Source organism: Vombatus ursinus, unplaced genomic scaffold (assembly GCF_900497805.2).
Source record: "Vombatus ursinus unplaced genomic scaffold, bare-nosed wombat genome assembly UNPS02014812.1, whole genome shotgun sequence".
Lineage (NCBI taxonomy): Eukaryota > Metazoa > Chordata > Mammalia > Diprotodontia > Vombatidae > Vombatus > Vombatus ursinus.
In genome coordinates this window covers 35,306,626-35,331,385 of record NW_020954590.1, presented here as the reverse complement: position 1 = coordinate 35,331,385, position 24,760 = coordinate 35,306,626, and positions in this window count along the sequence as shown.

Genomic DNA, 24,760 nt, shown 5'->3' with positions numbered 1-24,760 from the left:
TGACAATTCTACTTACAACTGGACAGTAATCAGAAACCACTTGAATGGTCTATTCTTAAATAACACGCTAGAATCTGACATTGAAACTCTATATAGATCAGCCTCTGAAATAAAAAAGGCTTCTGAACAGGACTCGAATCCTGGCAAGACAGCGGAAAAAATTCTACATTGGTTTGATAACGCCTCCTATTGGTGAGGGTCATTTGAGTATTGGATTATACTGATTTGTTGTAGTGTGCTTACTTTTATGATGCTTGCCTACTATACTCAGATGCCTCTTGAAAATAATGATCTCCATGTTTAAAAATGTTATATCTCGGCTACAAGTGCTGAAAGACACACACCTACAACGATGCCTTCTTTAAAACAAAGGGGGAATTGTTGGGGAAATTTTCTCATGGGAGAGTTGTTGGGGTAAATTTTTCTCATGGGAGTTCTAGCTTCTCTCAGCAGAAGCTGAGGGTCACAACCCATTGCGTGACAAAAATAAGGAAGTCTCACAAGACCTCTCCTTTGCTGACACACAGCTCTCACGGTTGGCTTGGCTCTCCTCTCATTGGGAGATGAGTCCTAACACGAGCTCCTACAGACTTGGGGAGTGGCTATCATGAGGGGATCACACTTTGAACATGCATCACTAGGGCTGTAAAAGACAGCTACCTGCACTCAATAAACAGAGCTTCTGCCATCTTGCTGTCTCCTGCCTCATCCGTGTGTCTCCGGGTTACTGAGCATTGAGCTGGTCTCATGTTCTCCACTGCAGCGGCTACGACAGGCGGCAATTGAATGAAGTTGATCTATTGGGTTTCAAAAGGTGCGTCTAGGTGAGGAAACTGAACACAAACTGACTACAGAAGCTTGGATGCATTGTGCTTGAGGCAGATGGAACACATACCTCATAGGTGGTGATGTCAACCCCGTGAAAATTCCCCCACCAATACTTTGGGACAAGTTCTACTAGGTTGGCTGGGTGCCCAATGGCTGAAATGAAAGCATTCCATCATAGGAACAGATATGTTCTTTGGGCCTACCATAGTCCTGTGGTCTTATCAAGTCTACATCCCTCCTTTTGTAGTTTCTCTTTCTTTTAAAGAGCGTCCTTTTCCCAACTGTAGCAATTTTTTTTTTAAAAAGACTTGGAGGCTTAGGCAGGCCTTCAGGGAGAGATGAAAATGCTACTTAGGCTACACTTATGGCCAAAGTGAAAGTTCACAGGGACCTGTGCTATTCGAGCTGGCAGGGTAGGGGTTGGAGAGCCATCTGGTAGAGGGTGCTGCTCTGTAATTTCAGAGTCAGTCCTCTGAAACATGGTTGCTCCATCCTGAATGGTTTTCAAAATTGATTGTTCATAGGGTCTGTGTGAAATGAAGAGGGGAGGCTGAGGCCTTGTGGTCCAATTGCTGGTTCCAGCTGAGGCAGCCTGTGGTCTCAGTCATATGTTGTGCACACAGGCACAGTCTGATCTTTGCCTTCAGTCTCTGGTTCTGAAACAAAGTTTTGACCTGTTTGTAGTTAAGTCCTAACAACTTGGCCAAACTGGTACTTGAGTATTAGGGGGCGCTAAAGCGTCAGTTTTAGCTGCTTGGTCAGCTAAGTCATTTCTGAGGGCATGGATGCTATTTTCTCGGCTGTACCCTGGAATTTTAATTACTGCTACATCCTGGGGAAGCAGTAAATCTAATAGATGAGAAACTCATTTCTAATTCTTGATGGGCTGAAGAGGAAACCCCTGATATTCCCATAGCATTCCAAAGTCATGTGCCACCCCAGATGCGTATTGGTATAAATATTAATCCACTTCCCCCTTCCTAATTCACAAGTCCTGTCCACAGCCTTCAGTTCAGTTTGTGCCAAATGGGCATTGGGTAGTGATGAGGCTTCAATCACTTCTGTGGCAGTGATGATGCCCTAACCAACCTCTATCCCTCACATCCTCTGCTATCCCCTTTTCCTTTTTATTGTTTGATCTTTGCCAACATCAGGGTCTTTTTCAATGTACTAAGTATCAATGATCTACAGCTTTGAGACTTCTGCATCATCCAAAAGCTTTTCTTGTATTTATAATTCTGAGCTATACTTTCCAACACTTTTTTTCCACCATTCAGTAAAATTTGTACTGACAGAAAACCTTGTTAGGCTTAACAATGCATTTAGAGAGGGTAGACCTATATAATGTGATAGTCATGGTTAATCAGTTTGTTTTTTTGGCTGGGCAATGGGGTTAAGTGACTTGCCCAGGGTCACACAGTTAGTGTCAAATGTCTAAGGCAGGATTTGAACTTGGGTCCTCCTGACTCCAGGGCCAGTGTTCTATCTACTGCACCACCTAGCTGCCCCAACAATTCAATTCTTTAAGTGTTTACTTATATCCAAGGTACTTCTAGGAGCTGGGGGTTAAAAGAAAAATATAGCTTAGGTCTCAGAATTCAGACTTAGGAAGGATTTACAAACAGTTGGTTTCCATCCTTTGTAACTTACCATGGTATAAAACATTTTGGGGGTGCTACTACTGAATACCTTCTAGTTATAAGAAACTAATTATGACCATATGTAGAGGATTGTGTCAAAGAACCTCATCCAGTATTGATTTCATGATTAGTTTCCAAGGAGGGGGGGAGGTGGGAAAGAGGATAAGTTTTACTATTGGACTGAAACACTAGGACATACTTGTTGCCAGTTAGCTAATAGCACTCAGAAGTGAGTATAGCCCTGCGTGCCAGGGAAAACTTCAGGGTACTATGACTTCATCAGTCAAGCAGTGTTTGAAAGCCATTTGTGGTTTCCCACAACTACAAGTTCATGTAGAACTAAACAAATGGCTTGACCTTTCCTCTTTTCATGCTAGGTAGAAAGCTGGCAGTTTTCCTCCTTAATATAGTTGAGTGTCTTGGGCCATATGCTTTTTGACTTGGCTGTTAATTCCCAGGGCAAGAAACAAGAAGAGCTAGGAAGCAGAACAGTCAGGGCAGGTGACAAGATTGAACATATTGTAACCTCTTCACACCCAGCGTTTGCCTCTTTTTTGTCTTTGGATGTCTGCGCTTCCTCCCCAAAAAAATGGCTCTTGGGAAATATTAAATAGTAGAAAAACAGCTTGAGGTTTGCAATAGATGCAGAGTCTGCATCTTTTTTAGTTGTGTGGCCTAAGGCAAGTCATTTTCCTTATCTGTTTTCTACATGTCCAAATAAGGTTGGAATTGGTAAGGGCTATGGAGGTTCCTCTGAAGCTTGGAACCCTTCTGTAAGGCAAATGTGATCAGGCCTATGCAGATGTTCTGGAGCCTGAGGTATCAAATCTGCCCTAAGGTTGAAAGGGTGGAAGTATAGACATGTGAGATGGTTGGGAAAGTCCCACCCAATTTTAGACAGGTCAGATCAGATAGCAGACTGTTTCTTACTCATTGAACAGACCATACGGTCTGTGACCACTTCTTTATACTACCTCTAGGTGCAGATCCACTTTTTTTTTCTACCTTGGGTCTATGACCCAGAGCTGGATAATGAGTGACAGCTGTCAGTTGGCACCCATTTCCATCACTCGTACGTGGGCATTCGGACCTTGTCTTTACCCCACCTCTTTGTTTTTTAGTCACTGAATGCTCAAATGCTACTCATGTGGCATGTTCTCGACTAGACCCTTCTCCCCAGTTTCTGCAGACCTCTGTCATCCTAAGCCAACCTGAGCTAGAAAAAATAATGCACAGTAATTTCTTCTTGGATTTCTTCATCTGGATTTGGTGTCTGGTCTACTTCCTAGATCTTTGTAGATGAGGTGTTAGAAGAGCTGGGGTATACTGTGCACTGCTCTTCTGCCATTTGTTCCCAACACAAACAATGGAAGATGTGAAATCTACTTAGCCTTTAAATGAGTAGAGCAGAACCACAAATACAGGAGTCTCTTGGTGCCTTTCCCAGGGGCTTATGTTTTGGCACATATGAGTGTATCTGCCCATGAGGTAAGACATCTGATCTTGCTGATAAGAGCTCTGGTTTTCCTTATTACCCAGAGGCTGGTTGGAGTTTTTTTTCCAAGACCACTTCCACTTTTTTGATTTTAACAGAAATATAAGAGTCACTTTTTAAGCAAACAACCTTTATAAAAATTAACAATCGTCCTGCCTGTAGCTACTTTTGCTCAATGAACCATTGGAGCAACTACCTTATGTCCTTCATTGAAGGACTGAGGAAAGTTGGTGGTTACCATTCAATGACAGTGACTTAAACCAGCTCTTTTGATATTATGTCATAATAGATGCTTCCAAAAATTAGCACCTCTACTTTTGGGGAATTTTCACCATCTCTGTCTTCACCAAATAGGTGTTTTATCTTAAGTGTTTGAATCCTCAATTTTTTTTTTAATACCAATGCAGACCCTCATGAGCCTCACCTCTACCAGTAACTGAAGATAGCCTTTTTCCTGTGATCTGGACCCTCATTTCTGAGGACAGGCCTGGTTACAGGCTTTTGGAGTGAAGTTGGTAGAATCTAGAATGAAGATATGGCTTCAAAGAGCCAAAATCATTTTCAAGGGCTAGGAGGTGGGTGAGGGCTATATGTTAGATTTGTACTATTGGTGGGGGACAACTGACTCCCCCTCTGCTATAATCCCCATGTCTCATACCAGACTTTAACCAGCCCAATGGTGTTACACAGAGCACCATGTTTCAGTGATGGCTTGTATACATGAGAGTGACCTATGTCCAGACCTCCATTTAGTTTCTTCATAATACTTCTCTCTATAGCTCCTTTTTGCCCCCCAAAGGAGGTAGGCCAACCACTTTGGTGTTTTCGTTCTAATTTCTAACCTGGAAGAAGACGTGAGCAACTTTCCTAACCTGAGGTAATGAGTCAATTTTTAGATGAATATAAACAAAAGCATGAAAATTCTCTTAGCCCAAACTACTGGGTTTAATCAGATTATGATTAATATTCAAGACCATTGACCATGTAGTTGATAAAAAGACTTGTACCCTGACAGTTGAGGGGTTAGTAGAGAAACTCTGGTTTTATTCTCCTGTCCTGTCTCTGTTCCTAAGTTCCAATTGATGTCTGCTGATGGCCTAAATTACCTCCATAATCTTTTACACACTTCAGGAAGGCTAGCAATGTACTATGTCTTATGCCTACCTGATTAGGCACATGGGGGAAATCTATAAAGCACTTGGATTGTGATATCCAGAAGGTAGAATCTTCCAGATAATTAAGAAATTGCAATGGATGGCCACAGGAATTGGCTCTGCTATAATCATGTGGCATCAAAATTTTATGGATGACTTGACTTCCATCTGCCATTAGTCTATAGTAGGTGGTGAATAGTTAAGTAACTCAATTTTTTCCTCCTAAAATCCAACCAAAGCCTTGCCATTGAGCCAAAACAAGTTTTGTGGGAAGTCTATAAAGGCTGATAACCCTTCTGTGTGTTTATTAATAATATGATTATAGAGAAATAAAGTAGCTTAGGTTATAGAGAACAGGCCATACTTCATAACAGGTCTACAGCTCTGGGGATCTTCCCCCCCCCCAAGAAAAGGTAAATTGCTTAGGAATTGAAGGAGTCAGTCCAACTAGGAAGCCAACAAAAAGTAGGTCTTGATGCTTAATCCAGATCTCTTTGGGTAATCAGTTTGGAGCTGTGATTAGTAATATTCCTGGTACTATCGGACATTGTGTAATTGGGTGCCAGTAGGGAATTGTCCATTCTTTGTTCCAGGATCACTTTCACAGAATTTTCCACTTGGAAAGGATTTCAATAGCCCTCTTGTCCAAACCACATACAAAAGAAATCCCCCACTGTAATACAATAGTATTTATCCTGTCTTTCCCTGAATAAAAACCTCCAGTGGGGACAAAAGCCCCTGTTCTTGATGTAGGCACTCTATTTCTGATCAGCTCTGACTTGATGTTAGAAAAAAACACCCTAATATATGTCAACTTGGAAATATCCATGATAGGCTCCTTTATTCTAAGTTATCTTCATGATCTTTCAAATATTGGAAGATGGATGTTATGTCTCTTCTGAGTCTTCTCTTGTACATATTATGTACAGCCAATTCCTTCATCTAGTCTTCACATGACATGAATTTGAGCAAGGAGGCGCAAGAGATCACCTTTTCATGCACTCCAGCTTATCGATGTTGCTCCTGGAATTAAACACAATACCCTAGATGAGGTTTGACAAAGGGAGAGTATCACGGGACTATCACTTTCATATTCATGGAAGCTATGATTCTTAAATTCCTCCCCTGAAGATTGCATAATCAGCTGAAAGTGCCACAAGGTTACACGGTAGATGGAGTTTGGTTTGGTATTGGAAGAACCCGAGTTCACATCCTGAATCACTTACTAGATATGTTACCCTGGGCAGACCGTTTAACCTCTTCTTCAGTTTCCCCATCTGAAAAATGGGAATAATAGCATCTACTTCTTGGTTATTGTGAGGATCAAATGAGGTATGTATGGCAAGTACTTTGCAAACCTTAAAGAGCTATATAAATGTTAGGCAGTAGGTGGTGGTGGTGGTAGTAGTAGTTATATCACACTGTTAATGTAGCATGCAGCCCATTCTTCAGTATCAAATCTTCAGGTCCTACACTGGCAAAATTAGGCTTTTTTTGTTCTTCTACCCAAGGTCAAAACTTGACCCTATTGAATTCATCTTATTCTAGTTAGAGTAATTATCTAATCTGTTGAGATCTTCTGAATCTTGACTTTGTCCATTGTGTTAGCTATCCCTTCTAGCTAGCCAATCGGCAAATGTGATGAGCGTGCTACTTATGCTTTTTTAAAAAAAAAAAATGTTTAGTTTTCAGCATTCATTTCCATAAGCTTTTGAGTTTTAAATTTTCTCCCTTTCTTTCCTCCTCCCTTCCCAAGATGACACGCAATCTGATATAGGCTCTACGTATACATTCCTATTAAACATTTTCCACATTCTTCATGTTCTAAAGAAGAATTAGAACCAATGGCAGGGAACCACAAGAAAGAAGAAACAAAACAACAGGGGAAAAAAAAAAGCAAATAGTATACTTAGTTCTGCATTCAAACTCCATAGTTCTTTCTCTAGATACGGATAGCATTTTCCAAAATTTCTTTTAGAGATGTCTTAGATCATAGACTTGGCTATAAGCAATGCAATCAAAGTTAGTCATAGCATAACATGGTTGTTACTATGTACAACATTCTCCTGGTTCTGCTCATTTCACTTGGTATCAGTCCATAAAAGTCTTTCCAGGTTTTTCTGAAATCTACTTGTTCTATAAGAAATGAGCAATAGTCTTCCATTACATTCATATGCCACAACTTGTTCATCCATTCCCCAATTGATGGGCATCTCTTCAATTTCCAATTCTTGGCTACCACAGAAAGAGCTGCTATAAATATTTTTGTGGATGTGGGTCCTTTTCCCATTTTTATGATCTCTTTAGGATATAGCCCTAGAAGGGGTATTGCTGGGTTCAAAGGGTATGCACAATTTTATAGCTCTTTGGGCATAGTTTCAAATTGCTCTCCAAAATGTTTGGATTGGGGCATCTAGGTGGGACAGTGGCCCTGGAGTCAGAAAGACCCGAGTTCAAATCTGGCCTCACACTTGACACTAGCTGTATGACTCTGGGCAAGTTATTTAACCCCAATTGCCTCACCAAAAAAAAAAAAAAAAAAGGAAAGAAAAAGGTTGGATCAACTCGCAACTCCACCAACAATGCATTAATGTTCCAATTTTCCCACATCCATACTAACTATGCTTTAAGTCACTAATAAATGCTCCACCACATAGGGCTAAGGACATCCCGGGAGTAGTCAAAGATTTCTTACCACAGTGACATCAAACCATTAAAGATAACTGAGTTCACCCATTCACCCAGTTCTGAAGCTGATTGAATTATCTAATCTACTGGTCTCTGTTAAGGCTATTGCCTCATACCAAGAGATGGGTGTGTTTATAAAAAAAAAAAAATCAGAGGTAGAAAAATTGAATGTAAGCTACTGTTATGATAGCCAATTGTGGTCTCTTCTTCCAAAACTACTCATCTACTGTACAGTTTCACAACTTTTGATTCTGCACCAAGACAAGTCCTTTGGGCTATTGCTAACTTACAATAGCATGTAGCTCAGCTGTGAAAAGTTTTGCTTGGAAAATGTCTAATGTACTATACAGTCTGGAATTCCCCTGGCTGGGGAACCCTGTTCTTTCCCCATAACTATGGGGCGAGTCTAATACCAAAGGAAGAGGCCAAAGGGCACCAGATTATAATGATTAAACTCATAATCAAATACAAACAGGGCAACCTGGGACAGCTACCAGACAACTCAGTGGATCCTTGCTAAGGACCCTCCCCCCCAATCCCCAAGGTAATTATAGAAAGCAGACAGAGGAGGAGCCATAGGGTGTTTAACTGTGAATTGGTGGATATTTGGGGTTTTTCTGTTAACATTTTGGCTAATATCTTGGTTTATACTTGGTATCGAACCCAGTTTCCAGACATCCAGGCATTTACCCAGTTCTGTTGGGTAAATGCCCAGGCACTCAAGGCTGGGTACTGGGCATGTACCAATTACATACTAGTCACAGTATCTGAGCTAAGATTCAGTATCTGAGATATGACTTTTTTTTTTTTTAAAAAACAGGTCATGTCTGGGCTTCCACCTTCCACAGCTTAAGTTAATGGCTTTTCACTTCTTACTGTGTTATAGCTTTTCCCCAATGGGGACCCCAGAATCTACCCCTGAAAAGTCTTCCATACATCCTTTCTGAATATTTTCTGCATGATTCCCGAGGTGGTTCTATATTAGGGTGTTTAGCGTCTTTTTGTGTACAGCCAGGATGGTACCATTTGTAGGCATGAACTACAAAAGCAATACAAGCATAGATAGGAAAACATGACCAACAAGAAAATTACCATAATTGTTACAATTTTCATCTTTCCTTCATCCCACCCCTAATGAGCTGAAGGAAGAACCAATGGCATTTGGTGACTAGTGGGAGAGTTGAATTTCTGAACTTAATTCAGTACAGGTCAGCTGAGTTTCTGAACTAGGTTCAGAGACAAATGTGGCTTGGGCAATTCAACATATTGGGGGTGATATAGAATAGAATCAATTACAAAATGGGATCAGAACTTGCTTTTCTCAATTTTCCCCTTCTCAATGAGAGACTTGTAAAATGATGATCAACCCACCCCCAACGTCCATTTAATTAGAAAATTTCATCTTGGAATTCAGGCATCCCATTTGACTGGTCTCTGGAACATCTTTTCTTGGAACAATCTGGAAAATGTCTTGTCCTCAGGGACAACTCTTCGGTAGAATTTTTTTTTTGTTTGGTACCAAGTTACTTGTAGAGACTCTTCAGATGTCCCTGCTAAAATCTTCTTTTACAAAATGGATCTCAAAACAAGTTAGCATAGCCTCTCAAATATTACCTCTGCAATAGCTAGTTCATATTGTAAAATTCAGTTCAACATTAGAATTCTGACCTTAACAATAGAACTGTAAGAGGGAACATCAAAGTAGGAGCCCAGAGTTTGCTTGAAGCTTCAGAAAATTTAGGTTTTTACATGCCCCATTAGAATCATTTGCATCTGACATACAGGATTGTCTGATCTTGCTTTTTCAATTTTCTACTCTGATTCCAATTTCTTTAGGAGGATCAGATGGTATAGAAGATTCAATCATGTACATGAAACATAATTAACAACACTCTTGAAGGCAGAGACTTTCCATCCCTAGGTTCAATGGTTACACAAATGAATTTATTTATAAGAAGCTTACTTTACTCCAATTATAGTATTTGGGAAGGTACTTAAGTAATTCCAAAACAATGCTTATCAAATGTTTTGTAATAACATGTTTGTACCACAGGACAAGCAGTACAAACAGGTGTTATTTACACATTAGTAATAAACTTGAATGAAATTGACTTTCATTGATGTAACAATATTCCTTAAGTTACATCCCTCTAAGACAACTGATTGCACTAAAATTCTCTTCTGCAAACCAAACTGGAGATGTTTCCGATTTAGTTTCAGTAATAAAATAACAGGTCCCTCAATTGGTTGTACCAATACCCAATTATTCTTAATTTTAAAACATTTAAGGACCTTATTTCATGTGTATATATGCGCATATATGTACACACACACACACATATATATACTAGAGAGGTATATGTCTATCTATGATAGAGATAACAGGCAAATGACTAGGCCAAATTCATTTATCCAGTTTGGGATATGGAATGACTACACATTCAAATTGAAAACTGCAAAATCTCACTTGCGTTGTGCTCGTATCTTTTACTGACCATATGCTCTGATTGTAGAAATTTTCTGTAAAAGGAAAACGTGTCATGATTATAACAGCATCAAACTGGGTCTTGAGTCCTAGGTCTAAGGGCATGGAATGACTCGACACATATGGCATGATAAATCAGCCTTAGCTCTGTTTGATTTCAGGGAAGAGTCACAGTTTGGCTATGAGGTGGAATTATTACTACATGGTGGTTGCCAGACTTGGCAATAGTCAAGTGGGAAACATTCCTTGTTTAAAAGAAACACAATGGGAAAACAGAGTCAGGAGGATCTCATCTTAAGCTAATCTTGGCTCTTTTCTAGATGCAAAGCTCCACCTGTGACAGTTCAGGATCACATTCCCTCTGAGTAGCCTGTGGCATTTCTGTCAAATGGTGGATTACTTAATGATCCATCAGATAATTATACCTGAATTCAAAACTCAAAACAATCATTACAATCCCCAGGGATTTAACCTTAAATGGCAAGTTTCACTAAAAGTAGCTTAGGGCTAGATAAGTTTGTGTTTATTCTCATGATGTTGCAATAAGTTTACCAGGACTTGCACACATAAGAGATTTCACTTAACATCTTGTTTTTCTTTTCTTCTCTAGTTTAAATTTGTCCTGGTCTAAAGTCCAACCGTTAGAAATCATTTCTATATCATACATAAACTTGCAAATTCTCAGCAACCAAGTTCATGGTTTAGGGACTCCATAACCTAAGCAAGTTCTGTTTCCCAGGGCTGATGACCTTGCCACACAGATGGTTTCCAGGAACCCGGCAAGTTGACAAAATAAGGAGAATCAACAGGGACCCCAGAAAAGGGGCTGAGACTGATATCCCTGCCTGCCCATCTTATCTATATTCTTCTCTTGACTGATATAAAGCACATTCTCTCTGGGTTGCAAGTCCCCTATGTTCAGTCTTAGTTTGTTTTGCCCTGACTGAATTCCACCCCCCCATCCTCTTATTCACTACCCACTTGCCAGGATGCCTTCTGGGGTTCCCATAAAGAATCATGCATTCTGCACCAGTATCTACCAGAATGGACATGTTTGTTTACTTATTCACTAATGGGTTGTGAGCACCTTGTTCTTTGTCTATTTTATAACTTGATTGATCCCTGGGATCATTGACCTACTGAAGAGATTCCCCTCATTCAAGTCTTGGGCGGGAGTCTTTTTTTTTTTTTTTTTTTGTGAAAAACCATTTTTTTGTCTTCAAAATCCACCACCACATTTTGAAGTTCTAGATTCCATTCCAGAAATCTGTTGTATGTCTCACGAGACAACTTGATTTTTCTTACCACTGTGAACCAAGAAGATGCAATTTTAGAGGTAATCTGTGTGCAGGGAATATCTGGAAGCAAAAAGATTCTAATTCCCAAATAACCCAAATAACATTCGTTGCATCTTAAGCCATCATTAGTCATCTTGACTCTGTCTTACCACTGGACTGTGACTCTGGAGGAGAGAGTGAGGCCAACAACTTCATGCTACTTTGCCTCACTTAAATCCAATTTATGCATGAATCAAAAGACATCACCTATACCATTTTACCATTTTTTACCTGTCTCAAAGTCCTGTGGTGACAGTCAAGTGACAAAGCGGGAGATGAGGATATGCTGGGAGCCATGATTGCAACTCTGTACACAGGTGTCCCAGGCCATATGGCTGTTTTCCACTAGAAGCAGCAGTGGGATTTGGCAGCCCCCTGGGTTTCTGAACAGCCTTTTAAGGATCCTACTGCTCACCTCTTGATGTGAGGAACAGGATAGAAAAAGTGTACCCAAAAATTGTCTGCTTAGCCAACCCTGGCCTGATTACTGAGGTAGGCAGGGATCCTACCCTGTGGTTGAAACACAAATGTACAAAAAGTCTGCAAAGGTGATTCCACTCACTACCGGTATATGGAATGTGCACACACTTGTAGACGACACAATTCAGTAGACCTAAAAGACAAATAGCTCTTGTTGTAAGAGAACTTGGCAGGTATCCATTCAAATAGCAGCCCAGAGTGAAACAAGGCTAGCAAATGAAGGCCAATTTACTGAAATTACTGGAGGTGTGTGTGTGTGTGTGTGTGTGTGTGTGTGTGTGTGTGTGTATACACACACACACATATATAATATATATATATATGTATATGTATATATTTATTTTTCTGGAGTGGTGGCAGTGAAGGGAAGTGCCGTGAAGTTGGTGTAAATTTTGCAATCAAAATTAATCTAGTGAACAATTTTGTATGCCAACTAAAAGAAGTGAAATGACACTCATGATGTGATTGCCACTTGCAGGAAAGCATCATGCCACCATCATCAGAGTCTATACTCCTACCATGACAAACTGAGATCAAAGAATTTATGGAGACCTGGAGTCCCCTTATCCTCAATGTGCCAAAAGAGGACAGGCTTATAATTTTGAATGACTTTTTAATGTTGGAGTCGGCTCAGACTACCAGATGACAGGGAGTCCTAGGGAGGAATGGAGTTGGAAACAACAATGATCACTTACTAAAGACTTGTACATGTCATAACCTCATCACCAACACTGTCTTACATTTACCTAAACACAATAAAACTTTGAGGATGCACCCTTGAAACAAATATTGGCATTTAATAGCCTATGTGATTGTAAGTAGAAGAGATAGGATATGAGAATGATGAAGGCAACATAATAGCAGAATGCTGTAGTGATCAGACATCCTTCAAGCTATATATTCACATTCAACAAAAAGATGGCCCTGAGGCAAAATAGCCACCAGAGGAATTAATGTTATCAGATCAGAGCTCTTCTCTGAGTGGAGACAGTTTGTTGCTAATTTGGAGGGAAAGTTGAGTCAATACACAGTTGGTAACAATGGAGCAGAAAAGGAGTGGGTAGCTTTCGGAGATTTGGTGCATAGCACTGCATTTGCTCGTCTGGTTCAGAGCACTCTCAAACATCAAGACTGGTTTGATGAAAATGATGGGGAAACTCAGAAGCTGCTAAATGAAAAACAAGAACTCCACAGTGTTTATCAATGGGATAGTCCATCCGTATCTACTTTTGATGGAATTAAGTGCTGCCTTCTTAAAGTACAAGCAAAGCTTAGAGAGATGCAGTATTCTTGGCTCAGTAAGAAGGCAGATGAGATTTAGTTTTATGCTGATAGTAACAATACAAAGTGCTTTTATGATGCCCTGAAGGCTATTTATGGGCCAAGGACCTAAGGTGCATCTTAACTACTTGGTGCTGATGGAGCCACATTGATTAATGATAAGAATGTGATCCTGGAGAGAGAAGCTAAACACTTTCATAGCGTTCTCAACAGACCATCATCAATGCTGAATCCACTGACTGTTTGTTTACCTCAGGCTGAAGTCAGTCCCTCCCTAGCTGAAGTTCCAACTGAAGAAGGTTTTGAATTCCATTAGATCCCTTTCATGTGGCAAAGCACCTGGTGCTGATTCTATTCCAGCTGAGATTTACAAGGTAGGGGATTCATTGCTCATACAAAAGCTGACTAAAATTTTCTGGGTTATGTGGCAAGAGGAGATCCCCCCAGGAGTCCAAGAATGCTTCCATTGTACATCTCTAAAGGTAAAGGAAATGGCTTTTCCTGTGACAATCACAGGAGTATCTGTCATTTGCTATTAATATTTTTGTCAGATGCCTCCTCAACAGACTGACTCTTCGCTTGGAAGATGCTCATCTACCTGAGAGCCAATGTGGGTTCAGAAAGGGTTGGGGAGTGGTCAATATGGTGTTTGCTGCCCAACAACTCCAAGAGAAATGCCAGGAGCAGAACAGAGGTCTATATACGATGTTTGTAGAGCTGACCAAGGCCTTTGATACTGTCCATTGTGAGAGATTATTGAAAACTATGTCAAAATTTGGTTGCCTGGAGAAGTTCATCAGCATTATTTGTCAGTTTCATGATGCCATGCTTGCCCGGGTTCTGGATAATGCTCTCATGCTTTCCCAGTCACAATGGAGTTGTTAACAGAATCTCTGACCTGAGAATGCTCAGAGCCATACAAAGCAGGTCTAGAGATGGGAGTGCCCAGTACTCAAGTAATTTAATTAGTTTCAGAGTGAAGAATTTTCTCATAGCTGAAGTAAAAACACAGGTAATATAACTGGGAAAGGTGGATTATAAACACTCATTTAGTAGTTTCTCATGAAAAACCTACAAGTCCTATAACACAACAATTCTGGAGTCAAGTCTTTGGGAGTTGTGACCATCTCCCCTGAAAGTACAGAACCAGAGTTCTGTGATGAAAACAGGTTCTACAATCTTTGATACACTTTACTTAAGGTCCAGTGACTGTGAGTGCCAGTCTTGATTAATAAGTTCAAGCTTCTTGTGAGTTCTGACTCCCAAGCCAGAGAGACAGCTCTTGAGCTTAATTATTAGTATATTCACTACACCTCATACTGATATGAAAATTATAAATTTTCTTAGAGTGAAACAAGGTTGTGTGCTAGCTCCCATGCTTTTTAGCAGGATATTTTCAGCCATGTTGTCAAATGCCTTCAATGAGGACAAACACTGCATCAAGGTTAGCTGTTGCACTGATGGTAAATTCTTCAACTTGAAAAGGCTACAAGCCAAGAACAAAGTGAAGTGTTGGTGCATGCTTTTCTGTTTGCAGATGATTGTGTACTCAATGCAGCCTCTGAAGCAAGATCCAACAAAATACAGAGAGATTCTCTGTGCTAATTTTGGCCTAACAATTAACACCAAGAAAGCACAGGTGTTCCATCAGCCACCACCACATCATCCATACTTGGAACCATTGATTCCGACAAATGGAGAAGTTTTGAATGCTGTGGATAAGTTCACTTACCTTGGTAGAATACTTTCCCAGGATGTATACTTTGATAATGAAGTTGACACACACATTGCCAGAGCTAGGTCAGTTTTGGGGAGGCTCTAAAGGAAAATATGGGAGAGACAGGTATTAGACTGACTACCAAACTGAAGGTTTACAGAGCTGTTGTGCTGACCTCATTGTTGTATGCCTGAGAAACCTGGACAGTACGCCACTGCCTTTCCAGGAAACTGAATTGCTTCCATTTGAATTGTCTTAGGAAGATTGTGAAGATCACCTGGCAGGGTAAGACATCAGACAACTGAGGTCCTTTCTTGAATTCAACTGCCAAGCATTCAGACTGTACTGCAGAGAGCACGTTGCTCTGTGTTGGCCACATTGTTCAAATGTAAAACAAACAGTTGCCAAAAGGACTATCTTATGGAGAACTCACACCAGGCAAGGATTCATGTGGTGGTCAGAAGAAGCAATACAAGGTCTCTTAAGAGACACTCTCAAGATCTCTCAAGAACTTTGGAACTGATTGTAATATGGGAGTCAATGGCACAAGACCACTCAACACGGTGTGCCCTCATTGGAGAGGGTGCTGTACTTCTGAGCAAAGCAGAATTGAAGTAACTCAAAAGAAATTTGAGGGGCAGCTAGGTGGCACAGCGAATAGAGCACTGGCCTTGGATTCAGGAGGACCCGAGTTTAAAATCTGACTTCGGACACAATACTTACTAGCTGTGTGACCCTACGCAAGTCACTTAACCCCCATTGACACCCCCACAAAAAAGAAAAGAAATTCAAGATGGGCAAATTTAGAGGATCCACCCCAAATATTCACATGAACTATTTGTCTTTTATCTTTTACCTACCTATGGTGGTAGATTCCAAGCTCATATTGGTCTGATCAGCCAGTTGGAAACACTGTAACTTGACCCTAGCATGGTGATATAATTTTGGTCCCCTTCGAGAGTGAAGAACGACAACCAACTAATGAAGTATCCATTCAGCTGTTTAGACATCTGTCCATAGTATTGGGAGGTCTGGGAAAATTCTTCGCTATTCATTCTCTCATTTTCTCCAGAATGTTTGAAAGTACTTACAAAGGGAAAGCTTTAGGTATCCTAGCAAAGATTTTTTTTTTCTCTCATCCTCCTTTCTGTATTCTCTAAACCAGTATCTTCCAATCATCCTCTTGGTGGTTTTACCATTGATGGAATTCAACCTTTAGCACCTGAGAATTTCTACCTTCCTCTAGTATCTTAGTAGTGGGAACCCTTAGATCTTCTTAAATGTATCTGAGGCCAATTTTGACGACTTCTATAAGAAGCTGTTTGGACTGTCTTAGGATGATCATATATCAGAATGGCCTGTATTGAAAGTTTTGCTTTTACTTTGCCAGTTGTTATCCAATCTGATGCATAGTGGATAAATTCTACTCGGCCAACCTTTCAGTGGCTTGGCATCTGAAAATGATAATCCATATTGGGGAAGTTTCTAGAACAATTGAGCCCCCCATCCTTTTTAAACTTACTGAATATTTGGATAAAAGATTCATGGATGTTAGAGGTGCCCTATAATCTGAATCTTTCCTCAAACCTGTCGATAGATTCCAAAGCTGATAATTGCTACACTAGAATGTCATAGAAGCTCACAACTAGATGAGCTTGGGATACAGGAAAATAAAAAAGGTTCGGTTTTGCCTCACTTGGCTTAACAGATTGGAACTCAAAACACTCAAAAATAAGAAACTATTTGTTTACCCCAGTAACCTAGTCTGTTTCATTTATGCATTCTCCATAACACTAGGGAGAATGCATAAATGAAACAGACTAGGTTATTATTATTATTAAAAATTATTTAAAAAGTTATTAACTTTTTCTGATTATATCATAATTTGAGTATCTTTAGGGTAATGTACTACCCATCATCTGTTCTGCCATTAATCATTAGAGTTAATTCTAGTGATGTTGCTCATGAAGGATTTTTTTTTTTTAAGACATATATGCACTTAAAGCATTTTGAACCTGGGAGTAGAAAAGACTGATTCAAGTTTTTGTTTTTGTTTTTTTTTCTTTTTGGAGGCTAAACTTTTCCTTTCACATTAACCTGAGGACTGTGGGTTAGTGGGTTTGGAATTTGTTGGTAATTTCCTATAATTTAGCGAGGAGCTATGTCTCCGATCAGGGAACTGCCAAAAGATATTTGTTTTTTTGTTTTTTTTGTCTGAGATTCTTGGGACTCATGGGGAGAATGAAAAACAGGACCAGAATGTGAGATTGCAATCCATACCCAATTTTAATGGAGGGTCAGTAAGCATGACAGTGCACCTGTGAAAGAGGCAAACATATGGAAGCCAAAGCTGTAGTTAGCAGAACAAGCCTGTAGGGCAGAATCTTGGGCCTAGTATGGGTTGGAACTAGGTCTGCAGCTGGCTATTTTCTACTCCACTTTTTGGAGGACATGAGAGAGAAGCTCTTCTTAAAGAGAAGAAAGACTAATGTTAGAAGCTAGGGCATGAAACGGTTTTACCTCAAGCACTGAAAGGTTGTGTCTTTAGGGAGGGAAACTTTAAGAAACTATGAATATAATGAATAGGTGAAAGCACTCTGCATGAATGCACAGTTTACTCAACATCACAATTCATACTGGAATGAAATGTCATGAATGTCATGACCTGAGGAGGAAGGATTTATTCCAGAACAAATGTCTCCCTTGATATTAGTTCAAAATGGAGAGAAACCTGTGTTGACTGAGTTGACGTGTCAAATGCAAAAGAACTTCATTTTTCTCCAATAATTCCTTTGAGAGAGATGCCTCACAGAGGTCATAAACACAGGAAGGCATTCATTCCACATTGTGATCTTTGATGGAGATTTCAAACTCGAGGAAAACCTTCTAGATGGGGGTTCTTAACTTTTTCCCACCATTTGTCATAGACTTTTTGGGCACTCTCATCTTTGGCCTATGAATTTTTTCAGAATATTGCATAATATTACAATTATGTAAAATAAAATACATAGTATTACAAAGGGTACCAATTATGTAAATTCAAGGCAGTCTTCACCAAGTTGACCCCTTCAGTAGGGTGGGATTGCTCTCTAATTCACCACTTGTCAACTTTGTGATAGTGTAGACATAAATAGTTTGTGAAACCTTGCTCAGTCTGAACTTGAGAAGTCAATATTTTGACCAGTGCAGGGTACTCCTCATTAGAGAGGGAAGAGTTTTCCATTCAAACCAATCAGTTCTTGGAATGACTCTTTGCCTTGTAAACTTCAGAAACTGGTCTCCACTGTATGGTTGCCCAGCTTCCTATACACATCCTGAATAGGCTGCTGATGGGACCGACTGTTGATATTTCTTTTCCAAAAGGCAGTTAAGTTCATTGTCATGAAAGCCATTTTCTATTTTGCATAATTCTTATCTAAAATATTAGTCTATGAGCTTTGATTAAGCCTGTACCATGTGTCAGACACCATGCTAAGCTTGGTGTTATGCAAAGAATGACAAAACCATTTCCTACCCTTAAGGAGCCTCATTTTCTAATGGGGGGAAAAATAAAGTTGCCTTTCTCTGTAGATCCAACCAGGACTTGGACACCAAGAAATAGATTAAGGGGTACAGGTAACAATAAGAAGTAGTCTTGTGAAATTCATGGCTTTTTTGTTTTTGTTTGTTTGGTTTTTGTTTTTGTTTTTTTTTTTGCTTCAAAGTGTGTCTCATTTTTTTTCAGACTCTGGGGGTTTTCTTTTTTTTCCCCCCCCCCCCCCGATACTGTTGGGGTTTCTTTTTTTTTTCTGTCCTATAACAAACACCAGCAAGCTACTCCTATGCTCTGAGTGATGCTGTATCAGAGACCTATCCTAATCTGACTACAAAGTGGCAGACAATTGTTTTTCTTCTACTTGCCTATTAATGTAGCACTTTGTGTTCCCCTTGAACACACACAAATCCATATATAGTACATTATGTATAATGTAATATATATTTTATATATTATGTGTTCTAGAGAGAGACTTTATTGCCAGCAATCTTTCTGTTTTTAGATCGGCCCTAAAAAGTGTGGAAAGCTGAAGGCTTGTTAGTGTAGAGGAAGGATAGTGGGAGCTTGCATGTGATGTCGAGGACCAGAAAACTAAAAGTCCGCCAGACTGAACTGGCCTCATGATAGGACTCTTTTTCCTGACAAGGAGGAAGGAGCTCCAACACCTTTTGTATGTAGTCATCTGGATCCCATTTGCAACCCTCCAGTGGCAGCTACAATGATGGGCACTGCTTGCCTATAATTTGGAATTCTTGGGTTGGAAGAAAGTAAGGTTTCTTCAGTACCCACGTGACTCTGCCCTTATGGGAGACGAAGTTTACTAGAATAGGATACTCCAGGTGAGAAAATATAGCCTAATATAGGCTGGCACCTTCTTTGTGACTTGGTCTTAGTTGCCTAGAGCTCTGAGAGTTTGTGAGCCAGTGTCTATGTCTACCAATCAGATGAGGGATTTCCTGGCCTTAAGACTGGCTTCCTATTTATTATGCCACACTTTTCCCTATATTCTTGTGGGAAGCATTTCTAAATAACTTTGGCTATTCTAAATAATCTAAAGGGTCTCTGAATCATGTGGCATAAAATTAACACATGGCCATATGTCTTACGTTTTGATGTTGTGAACTGTGTACTGGCTATCTGCTACCACAGAACTAGAAACAGGTAGAAGGGCAGGATTTCTGACCTTGGGTGAGTAACACAGCGTAAAAGTAGTATTTAGATAGATGGCAATCATTGCCATTCCCTAAACGGTGTCCAAGCTCTCTGAACAATGTGGGACTAGTCATGGGGGTTGGGGGGCAGGGCATAAGCAGAACAGAGGCAAATCTACTGGTTACTAAGTATGGTCATTTGAGAAGACAACTATGATTTCTCATTTAAGTACTCCATAGATTTTACTCCTGGGGAGAGGTTGGCACCATAATCTTTTCTCAGATTCTGCATGGTAATATCTTGGCTCAAAGAATGGTGACTAAATGGGTAAGGAAGAATACCAGGAGATCTCTTATATTCTAATTTAGCTTTTGCTGATATCACTGTGATATCAATAGTGGAGATTGCTCCTTGGTCCTTTCATACTTTTTCTAACACTGTTAATATCCACACAGATTTGTCCTTTTTTTTTTTTTTTTTTTTGCTGAGGTTTGGCAGAAGCTGCTTGAAACTGTGGTTCAAGTCTGAGTCTTGATCATAGATTAGATCCCAAACTTCATTTTTAGGATCTTTCCTAATACTAATGGCATGCAAAAGTTGGACAGAAACCCTAAAATGATCTCTGCATCTTGATGACTGTCAGATTCAAATCTAGGGCCTGCTGCACATGGAAGCACACTTTTTAAACTCTGGCCAGACTAGCTAGAAGCAGTGAGCTTGAAAGAATCCTAGCTGGCTCACTTTTGAGGGCCCTCCTACTTTGGAAGAGGGCACATGCCCTTCTTAAAGTTACAAAGTGATGGTTGGTGCATCTATGTATCTGCTCCTGCTATGCTTTGTGGCAATAAAGTATTGATCATGTATGATAGCATCTCATGGCTTGTTTGTCTTATGCCTTGTCAGGCCCTCTTTAATAGAGGGGAGTGAACCTCTTTATCTTTGGGTATATGGAATTTAAAATCTGTCCCCTCAATTCTTATTCTTTTATGCCTTAGCCCTATTAAACTTCAGAGTATCTCTTTGTGATCTCATTTTTTTAAAGATTGTTTTTGCTATATGTTTAGTTATAGAGTAGTGAATCCTTCTATTCAATATCCTTATTCTTATTTAAAAAAAAATTAGTTTCCCCAGATAGCAGTGGACACAGACATGAATGGTGAATCTGAAGAATTCATGTAGATTTGGCTAGGAAACATCTTTCAGTAACTTCTCTGGGACAGAATTTAGGACTACCTTCTCCTTTATGGAGCACTGAGTTGTATTTTTTTTTTTTTTTTTTTGGTATCATTCCATCTCTTTTGGTAAGCAGTAAATCTTAAAGCCTTTATCTCCTAGATACTTGGAGCAATGAAGGAAATATTTGAATTCTTATGCTGTAATGAGATCTTTCTCGTGTTTTTAGTTTATAATCCATACATGACTTGGGTCATGTTTCTGTCAAAATATTGGACTTATCAACTGGGAAGCTGTTAAACTGTGATGCCCACTATTAAGTCCTGAATTCTCCCAGGAGTTCTTAAGTTTTTTTTTTTTTTTTTTTGTTCATAAACCTACCTTCTTTCTGAAACATTTTTCTGGATTTTGCCAAGAGTTTGGTTCCTTTTTAACAAAGTAGTGGGGATAGGTCTTTAGAGTCTCGGGTACATAATCACTCTCTCCATTCGTAGTAATGTGGTATTGCTATGAAAAGACAGTCCAGTCTGTCAAAATGAAGAATAGAGTTGTGAGCCAGTTGTGACCATTTTTCTTACCAGGGATGGGATTTACAAAGCTGTTGGCTAGAAGAAAGATATTGGTTGCCTCCATAGTCCTTTGGTTTCTAGGTAGAGACTCCTAGCCTAGAAACTGGTTTTTGAAAAATCTTTGTCTTTATCTATACTGGATGTATCTTTTGTATAATTCACAAAATGTAACCTGTAAAGTCTTTCATGTGTGCTTCTTGACAGATTCTACTTTATAACAAATCTTCCCCCTGCCACCTATATTCCTTGAAACAGGTCAATGTCTCATTGGTCTTTTTCCCAACCAACTTTTGCGAGACCATTTCTATCCATGGAAAAATCACCTGACTCTTGCTATCCTATAATATTCTTTTCAGGAAGAAATGAATCTTGAACTAATGGTGGTCGTGGTTTGTTAGGTTTAAATTAACGAAATAAGCTCTTTTTCTATATAACAAGGATCCTGGCAGCTTGGTGGCACAGTGGATAGGGTGCTGAACCTGGGTTCAGGAGGAACTAAGTTCAAATTCTGCCTCAGACACGAGGTTGTGTGATCCTGGACAAGTCTCTTAAACCAGTTGTGCCTCAGGTTTCTAATCTGTAAAATGAGAACAATAACACTAGACACAAAGTGTTGTGAAATCTGAGTTTTATCTTTTTTTCCCCTTTTATATATTAGACAAATTTTCTTTCCTATACACAGAAGAAACGGAATAACTCAAAAGATTCATTTGTGTGGACAGGATAACTGAAAGAGGATTCAGCCACTTGCCAAATGACGGGCATCTCTGCAATTTTCAGTTCTTTGCCACCATAAAGATAGCTGCTCTAAATATTTTAGAAACATATAGGTTCTTTTCTTTTTTCCTCTCATCATCTTGGGAAACAGACCTAATATAGTGGTGTAGCTGAGTTAAAAGGTATAGGCAGTTTAATAATTCTTTGGGTGTAATTCCAAATCTCTCCCAAAATGGTTGGATTGGCTAAGGTCCCAATTTTTCTACATCCCCTCCAACATTTGTGACTTTCCCCTTCTACCATTTTAGACAGTCTGATAGGTATAAAATAATTCAAGGTTTTAATTTGCATTTCTCTAATGATTTAGAGCACTTTTCATATGATAATAAATTGTTTTGATTTCTTCACTGAAAAACTACCTATTCATATCCTTTGATCATTTATCAATTGGGGGATGACTTGCATTCTTATAGATTTGACAGTTCTTTATATATTTGAGACATGAAACCTTCATCTGAGGAACTGTCTATAAAATTTTCCCCCAGTTTTCTGCTTTCCTTATGATCTTGGCTAAATCTGTTTTATTTCTACAAAACATTTTAAATTTAGTGTTAACAGAATTTTAATGTGGTCTGGATGAGACAAGTCTCTAACTTGTGAATACCTGGAGCCACACAAAGCAGGCCAGAGACAGAATGCCAGGAAACAAATAGCAGTTTAACTACTTTTCAAGAGACGAGTGCTCTCCATGCTGGAGTAGAGGCACGGGTTATACACAAATCACAAATGGGAAAAGGCAAATTGCAAACAATTTCAGGGCCTAAGTGGTTTCCCATAAGAAGTCCACAATACAAGTGTTCTAGAGTCCTATGGGAATGGTATTGTTTTGCATCTTTGGGGGCCATTTCTTGATTGGGCAGGGCACAGGACAGGAGTTCTGTGATGGGGACAGGTTCTCTACAATCGGATTACCTTCACTTGAGGTACACAGGAGCAGGAATGTAGTGATTGTGAGAACGTTGTCAAGGGTTTGATCATTTCAAGCCGCATTGTAAGACTGACTCCTAAGCCAGAAGAGGGCAGCTCTGAGAAATCTAAATTATTAGCATATTCCTTATACATATTGATATGAAGTCATAATTCCCTTCACAAATGTAATCAGAATTACCCATTTGACATCTCATCTGTCTATTATTCATAAATTGTTCACCTATCAATAAGTCTGGGTAATGTTTCACATTCTTCAAACTTTTTTGTAATATCTATCTTTATATTTAGGTCATATATCCATTTTGATCTTATCTTGGTAAATGGTGTAAAATATTGGTCTATGCTCAATTTCTGCCAGACTGCTTTTCCAGCTTTCAAAAACCCTCCTGATTTTTACCAAATAATGAATTCTTACCCCAAAATTAAGTCTTTACATTTGTCAAACACTAGATTACTCTCTGCTGTAGATTTATATGTCTGCCCTGTTCCACTGATCTACCTCGCTTTCTTAGCCAGTACTAGATAGGTTTGATAATTACTGCCTTATAATAGTTTAAGATCTGGTACTGCTAAACCTTTTTTTTTTTTTTTTTTGTTCCTTTGATATTTTTGACCTTTTGTTTTTCCAAGTGAATTTTGCTGGGTTTTTTTTTTTTCTGGCTCAATATCCAATTTTTTTGGTAATTGGGATGCACATTGTTATACCCCTTTAGGCATAGTTCCAAATTGCTCTCCAAAATGGTTGGATCAGTTCACAACTGCCAAAAATGCTTAGTGTTCCAATTTCCCCACATCTTCTCCAACATTTATCATTTTCCTGTTTTGTCATGTTAGCCAATCTGACAGTGTGATACCTCAGTTGTTTTGATTTGCATTTCTCTAATCAATAGTGATATAGAGCATTTTTTCATATGACTATAGATGGCTTTTAATTTCTTCATTTGAAAACTGCCTGTTCACATCCTTTGACCATTTACCAATTGAGGAATGATTTGTATTCTTATAAATTGACTCAGTTCTCAACATATTTTAGAAATGAGGCCCTTATCAGACACTGGTTATAAAAATTCTTCCCCAGTTTTGCTTTCTTCCTAATCTTGGTTGTATTGACTTTACAAAAACTTCTCAATTTAATCAAAATTATCCATTTTGTATTTCATCTCTATCTTGTTTGGTCATAAATTCTTCTGTTCTCCATAAATCTGACAGGTAAACTATTCCTTGCTCTCCTAGTTTGCTTATAGTATTGGCCTTTATCTAAATCATGAACCCATTTTGACTTTTTATGGTATATAGTATCATTTTGGTCTATGCCTAGTTTTTGCCATAGTATTTCCAATTTTCCCAGCAGTTTTTGGCAAATAGTCCTTGTCCCAGAAGCTGGGGTCTTTGGATTTATCAAACAGTATATTACTATAGTCATCGACTACTGTGTCTTGTGTACCTAACCTATTGCACTGATGCACCACTCAATTTCTTAGCCAGTACCAGGTAGTTTTGATTGCTGTTTTATGATTCA